Genomic DNA, 8,001 nt, shown 5'->3' on the forward strand with positions numbered 1-8,001 from the left:
CCACACTGATTTCTAACTCTCTCTCTCTCTCTCTCTCTCCCTCTCCCTCTCTCTCAGGTAAAGTTCACTGGCTGAGCTATAATCGCTGAAATATAATCCTCATGTATGAAACCAAGTCATTTTTTATTTTTTTTAGGCACAAAAAACCCCTCGGTCACAGCGGAGATGCCTGCGATCAGTTTTTGGCGAGGGGAAAACTGCATTCCATGGGTTGTATTGGCCCCTTTTAAAGGTTATTCCAGCAGGTAAAAAGCACTGGGTGGTCTGTCATCTTTAAAATACGACTCTAAAATGAATGAAACCAAGTCGTTTTGAGGCATCATTTGCCTTTCAGTCACAAGTTGTATTGGCCCTTTAAAGGTATTTCAGCAGGTTAAAAGGACTGAGTTGGTTGTGATCCGGCACACAGAGCGGGTGAAATAACGCGGAGGCATCAGGATGACTGCAAAATGAATAAAGTCTTAATTTTATATTGAACCCAAACATAAATCATGTTAATTTTAGTCGAATTTCCAATTATAGGCCGAAACAAGGATATCAGACAGAGCAAACACATATCAACAAGGGAAACAATACTATAGTTTTTATTACGATCCCCTAAATGTCACACGTCGTGTGAATGGAAACCACTTCCCGGGCACAGTTGTGGTTATTCTGTAAGTAGAGACGTTGAAGTTTCACAAACACATCCCTCTGCCATCACCACGGACGTAAAGTCCTGTGTACATTATGACGGTTAGATCCCAGACGAAAGGGTTAGGTTTAGCGGGGAGGGGGCTCCGGTACGTAGGGGGCCCCCCCTCCCGCTCCGGGGAGGCGGGGGAGGCGGCAAGGGCTGAACCGCCGGCCCCCGCTGAGAGCCAGGACCAAGACGTGGAGGATGACAGCGGAAGTGACTCTGACTGCTCGTCCGCGGCCCACGCCCCAAATGGAAAACTCTCTGGGGGAGACGCTTGGGCGGTAGAGCAGCCGCACCAAAACGGAAGGTACAGGCTGACGCAACGCGTGACTGCGCTAAGGAAGATGCAGGGCGCCCTGATCAGTAAATAGGTTGGCCGCCGTGGCCGTGTCTCTGTCATGGGTTTTTCCACCCGTCCGTTCCACCGTTTTTTCCTCTTTCACCTCGCCTTCGTTTCGGGTCCTCAAACATCAACGGCGGCAGGGACGGACAGAAGAGGGCTTTCGTTTTCTTGGGACGTCGCCACAGAATAAAGTCGGACCTTCCTCCGGGAGACGCGCGGTGCTGGGGAGAACCGGGAGTGGCAGGGCCCGTCATGGGACTCACTTTAGTGCAAGGGTAGCCATTTTATTTTCTCCAAGTTTGCAGGTGACGGTGTGGTCCACAGAGGAGGGTCGCGATGGGGAGGGTAGAACCGGAGGGTTCTGCTTTATCGATATTTATGCACCGAACCAGAGCACAGAGAGGGTGGCTCTATTGAACCATCTCAGGGCGGTTTGAAAGCAGCAGGACACCGGGGGAGCACTCTATTTCGGCAGGGGACTGGAAGTGCGCTGTGGATTTTACTGCGGACAGGACTGGTGAGGAGCCCCACCTCCAGTCTGCCACCGCACCCAGTTCAGTTTGTCGGAATGCCTGGAGGATGAAACACCCCGGCTCCAGGCAGGACAGCCGGGTGGAGGTGTCGGGAGGTTGGGCGCAGCCGGGCCGGACGGGGTCCACATCGGCGAGGCCGTCAGCCCCAGGTTGTCACGGAGCTCCATCACCCCGCTTGGTTTTTCAGATCACCATTTCATTTCTATTCAACTTTTGTTTTCAAGCCAAGAGGAGAAGCGTCTGCTATTGGCACTTCAACACCAAACTTTTGGGGGCTTTTTGGGGAACAAAGAAACAGCATTTTGAGTCCTTGAGTCAGTGGTAGGAGGTGGGGAAGGCCCAGATCCGGACTTTCTGCAAGCAGTTCGCTGCATACCTCACACGGCAGGGCTTCGCTAAGTAGCCTGGAAACCCAGATTCAAATGTGAGGGAAAAATGATTACGATCAACTATTTTGAATGAGGACAAAGGCTTCTACCTCCAAAAGGGGGTTTGAAAACATTTGTCTGTCTTCCCAGGAACCCCCCAGAGTTCATCTAAAGAGAAATGTTTTGCTCCTACAATGTCAATTCTAATATAAAAGAATCAGATCACACGTGGCCTGTTTACCTTCTATAGAGATGGGGGACACCTAGAAGTGCATTGTCATGCAACCCCCATTCGGCCAGGTCAAGGTTGCAAGTACCTGTTATTTACATTCTAGGAAGGGGGGGCACCCAGGAAGACAGTTAGAGGGGAGGCAGACTCGTCTGAGACCTCTGACCCAAACCACACCCTGTTTCTACTGTATAAAGCCTCCTGTCTTTCTCTGTGATATTAGATTGATCCCAGCGCTGCTTTGGAGCAGTACTGAATCTTTCTCTTAATTCTGCAGAATAAATGATCTTGGATCATCTCAGTTTTGTCTTCTTGTAGCGGGCAGATTAACCTCACCGATCATTGCGGAAGAATTTCCTTTACACAAATTATAAAAAATAATCTAATTACCAACTGCAGCACAGAGTTGGGGTTTACCATTCCAGAACAATAAGCAGCCACTATCTTAATTTTTACGCCAGACAGCGAAAGGGTCTCTAGTCAGGGCCCGTTTTACGTCTATTAATGATATGGTTGCTCCCAGCAGTTTTTTCTTTAATTTGGAGAGGACGGCTGATGGACCTGCCTCCGTCTGCCCGATGGGACGGTGACCGCCGACCCGGCGGAGATGAGGAGGCTGGCGGTGGAGTTCTACGCTACCCTCTCCACAGCTCCTTCAGGAGCTCCCTCAGCTTGGAGAGCAGGAGCGGGTCGCCCTAGACCCTGGAGGAACTCACCGCTGCGGTGGGGCAGATGGCACCGGGCGAGGCGCCAGGAGTGGGTGGGCTTCTTGCTGACTTTCTCACTTGTGGAGATGCAAGGGGGAGGACCTCCTGGACGTCCAGAGAGCGTGGGGAGTGGCTCCCTTCCGGCTTCCTGTCGTCGGGCCGGCCTGTCTCTGCTGCCCAAGAAGGGGGACGTGGCGCTCCTTGAAAAACTGAGGCCAATCTCGAATCTTGAATCAAAGCGACGGCCAACAGGCTCGGAGCACGCCTGGGGCTGGTGGTACACAGAGACCAGGCCTACTGCATCCCTGACAGGACCATCAGACTATTTATTTTTAATGAGGGACATTTTTGACGCAGGTAAATGATATGATCTCAATCTGGGTGTACTCTGTTTGGATCAGGAGAAGACTTTTGAGAGGGTTGAGCACTTATTTATTTTCTGCACTGAGCTGTTTTGGTTTTGGTAAGGGGTTTTATTTCACCGGTGGGGCTCCTGTACGGTGGGGCATCGGCCCTACTGTGCAGGACAGACTTGCGGGGCTCCCGCCACCGAGACTTGAACGGAGCCAGGCCATTACAGTCCCAGCTGACGCCGACTTCATCCCCGTCTAAGGTCTCCTGGGTGGCGTCAGGCGGGGAAGGGCAGGGATGACAGTGCTAGGGGTGCGTCTAGGCTCAGAGCAGTTTCAGGAGAAGAACTTGGAGGGTGCGCTGGAGAAGGTGACGGCCCGACCCTCCAGGTGGAAATGGGTGCCGCCCCAGCTGTCCCACAGGGTTGAGAGTTGTGGTGGCCAACCACCTGGTGGCCTCGACCCTGCAGCACAAGCTGGGGGTCCTAACCCCACCAAGGGGCCTGATAGAGCGGATCCCGATCACCATTGTCTGCTTCCTCTGGCCAGGGCAGCCTTGGCTGTGGGCTCCTGTAATGTACCTTGAGGTGCAGGAGGGAGGACAGGGCCTGATAGACATCGAGGCCCAGGTCGCGGCGTCTTGGCTCCATGCGGCACAAAGGCTCCTCCGCACCCCGGGACCAAACCGGCTGGACACCGCCGGGCTGCTGCTGAGGAGGGCCGGCCTGCCGGGCTGAACGGACACCTGTTCCTCCCCCAGCGGCAAGAAATGGACGTGACCGGGTTGACACCTCTCCACAAATCTGTGTTCCAGTCCCGGCAGGTGTTCAGGGCCCGGCGCGAGGCCGGCCCTACACCGGGAACGCGCATCTCAAGGTCCAGCCTGCGGGAGGGGCCACCTCCCGAGAACACCAACGGCGAGGCTGGGAGGGTGCTGCAGAGACTGGTGGAGGCGGTGTGAGCGACCCTGACCGCAGGTTGACAGGTTTTCTATTTTCCTATTTATTCATTTATGTGTTTATTTATATCTAGTCTTACAGTGGTTTCCTTTTCATTCTGGTGATTTTTCTTTTCCATTCATTTTTATTTTGGATTTCTATCACTCGTATTATTACTATAAATGTATTTGTTTATTTTCTTCATTCATTGACTTCTATTGTAAACAATAATACTGCTCATTATGTCTTTGTATATCTTATGTAGTTCATGGGTATTTATTCTTTTGTGTATGTGCCCACTTTCTCTTATTGGTTTAATACTCAAAACACGAAGCAACGCGTTTTGGATGTTCGATAAAACGCTTCAAAAAAAATCAAATCTCTCTCATGGAAGCCTATAGGGGACAAGTGTACATTCAAATGTAATTCCACAACAGCGTTAGAATTTTCCACATACGTACATGTAATTTGAGTAAAAAATTAAAATGCGACAATTTTAATTTGCATTTTCACCCGCTGGCCGTTCTACGACCACATTAAAATGGAAAAGACATTTGACTTTCAAAGCCGCGCCCCCCGCCGCACGGTGGACAACGTTCAAACGTTTAATCCCAATTTGCGATACAATGCAAGATAAAACGATGCAACCTCCTTTCACGTTTACGCCAGCGATATTCAAGTCACAATTCAAATGAAAAGGCAGGTGCCAGTGTTCCGCATTGACGCGTTGCCGTGCTTGTTTACGGACAAAATTAAAGCGCCAATAGACCACTTTTGCGCCGTTGGCCGCAAAACAACCGCTTTAGGTTTTTTCTCTTCACAATCAACACCACCTTGAAAATAAGACGGAAGAAAGGAGCACGTTCACTGCAGAGGTCAATTGAAATTGTCACAATTTAAATTTTAATTGTATTTATTTCGGTTGATGGATCAATCATAGACATATATACACACGGAACGGGCGTCAGCAAACACAAGTAAACGGTGGAGCTGCCGTTTTTCTGGACAAAAAGCACTAAAACGTTTACATTCCCCAGCCTGTTTCAATGAGCGCTTTTTGTATGTTCCAGGGTTTATGATCCACCCGGAGTCGGTTGCCCCGCTATCTAATTTTCCCGCTAATGTTTGCACATCGGTCGGCGCACTTCCTGTGACGCACCGCCCGTCAATCCATCATTTTCCCAGGGATTCGTACCCGGCGGCGGCCCCAATGCACGGTGATATGGAGGCTCATAGGGAACCGATCTAAACGCTGATGGTGTCGTTATTCTACAGCCGTTACACTGTGCCATCAACATTGACTTCATAATGACAAGTTGAAGCAAAAAAAGAAGTTGCGTATTGCTGCTGGAAGTTGAGCAGGCCTCTACCGATGCGGGACTTCAGCTCTCTCTCTCTGTCTCTCCCTCCCTTCCTCCCGTGGAATGTGGGAAACCCGAGAAGTGAGGGATCTCGGAGGCGCTGGATGACCGTTGCTGATTTGGCGCCATGTAAAGTCCCGGTCTTCAATTTGGTTTGAGATTTCTTATATATTCCGAGACACCAAACGATTTCAATTATCTAGGCAAATCATAGAGGTCGTAGCCCCCCGACAAACGGCGAGGATTGAACACCTTCCAAAAGTGTAAGAGGCCACATTTAGACGGTGTTTCCACGCAAGTTGGGGAGTGTATTTGTTTTCGCCTTGCCACATACAAACGTTTCAATGCATGTTTCAGAAAACAAGTCGTTCTTTTTCCACTGTTGCTTTAGATCTGACACTTGAGCCGTTTTCGTTGGCATTTCCACTGCTCGTAACACACGTATTCCCAAGTGGCATTAGAAAGGTCACACTCAATCGCGTCATTATATACCATAAGCCACTGGAAATAACTCAACGCTAGGTACAGTACACTATGTTCACCAGACAGCGGAGGACGTTAAATAATTGTTTTGTGTGGTGACTCATGGAGTGTGTGGTAGATTTTTCAAGCCGCTCAGTCGCTCACCAGCTCATCACCGCTGCACCCTGAACTTTTCCCCACATTCCGACCTTGATGAGGAGCCAAATTACGGACAGCTTTGGCGACTTTCAGATTTGCCGGTTTGAGGAAGGCAATTGTTTGTGGAATTATTTCAATTGGAAAAAGGCAAAGTCATTTGTTTCAGTTTTGTGTGATGCCCCAGGTTGTCACGTATGTATTTAGGGGACTTTTGGGATTTAAAGAGCATTTGAGATGAATCAAACAATCCGAGATGAATTTGAGCACGGCCAAAAAAAAACAAAAAAAAAAAAAACACCCAACAGTAAAATGAAATCCATCTCTTTATTGAAGATAATGTTCACTGTATGGTCTCAAACATCACAATATCTCACTGGGAAATTAGCAGTACGGGATTACCCAACCCTCCCCCCCCCCACCCAGTCTTTCTGTCTCCCGTGGACCTTGCGGAGTGCAGCGGGGTTAAAGGTCATTCATCGCTCTCAAACTGTCGTGTTTTTGTCATCAGCTCATTTTTTTTTTTCCTCAGAATACAGCACTTAATGCCTTTTCTTCTTCTTTAAAAACTGCAAAAAGCATTGGAATAAATAAAAACTAAAAATAAAATAATAATAATTAAAAAAAATCTCACTGTTGACATACTACACACAATCAGTCATTCCGCACTGAAGGATATATAATGCGCACTGGCTTGGAGAGCTCGAAAGACATGAAAAACCCAAAAAGGAAAATCTGCAGTGCGAACTTCACTTTGTTCCAAGGTCTGTGTGTCTCTGCTGTAGTGTGTGTGTCTTTGCGGTGTCATTGATCCAGATGGCCCGGAACCATAGTCAGAAGGAGCTAAAAACCCTACTCGCAAAATTCATCGTATTCTCCTCATCCTGAAATGAAAATTCCACTAGGTTAAAGAATCACCAAAACCCTAAATGTGTTAAAAAAAAAAAAAAAAAAATTACAAATAAAAAAAATAAAATAAAAATCTGGGGGAAAAAAAACCACGAAAGACGACTATATTCTACAATCAAAAAAAAAAACAATTCTCAAGTAGCGTTAAGAAGCTAGTCCAAAACCAAGTGATGGGCGGTGCGTGCGTGCATGCATCTCTCTGTCTCTCATGGGAGGAACCTGGACACTTTTTTTTTTTTTTTTTTTAAGTATAGTACATGACAACACAATGTAGGGACCTGGGTTCAAGGCATTTCCATTTCAGATTTTTTTGAGTTTTTGTTTAAATAATGTATCTTTTTTTACAAGTCAGCATAACTAAATGTATGTAAGCCTGTCGCATCTCTTGTGTATAAATAGTCCATATTTGTTATTCTCGGCGTGCGTTCCCCATGCTGACAACAGCTCCCCATGAAAAACGCCTCCCACTCACACACTCGTCCCTCCACCCCAAAACATCCACGACGACTACCGTGGGTCAACGACGCCCCCCTCGACCCCCACAAAAAAAACCTAGAACTGAAAAATCGACCATTCCAATGAAACAATGCAAATAAAACAAAGCGAACGCAATTTAAAAAAAAAACCAAAAAACAAAAAGTAACTAAACATTCAAGTACCTATTTGTTATATGGCACCACAACAACACCCTCTCCCCTCCCACAGTCCATAAAGCACAAGGAAACCGTTATCGAGGGACTGAAATGCAGGTGTATATTACAGTTTCCAATATATAAAACTATGTAAATGTCTCTACTGGGGAAAGTGATCTGCACAAAATATACATGCAGACATTTTTCCTAAACGAGGACATCATCTTCATCATCACCACCACCTTCCTAAAAAGAGGTTGAGCGGACATGACTGCCCCCCGAGCTTACACATCGACCTCGGAGGGAATCGCGGTTTTGTTGCTGAGTTTTTGTC

The sequence above is a fragment of the Zeus faber genome (genome assembly GCF_960531495.2).
Source record: "Zeus faber genome assembly, chromosome: 16".
Lineage (NCBI taxonomy): Eukaryota > Metazoa > Chordata > Actinopteri > Zeiformes > Zeidae > Zeus > Zeus faber.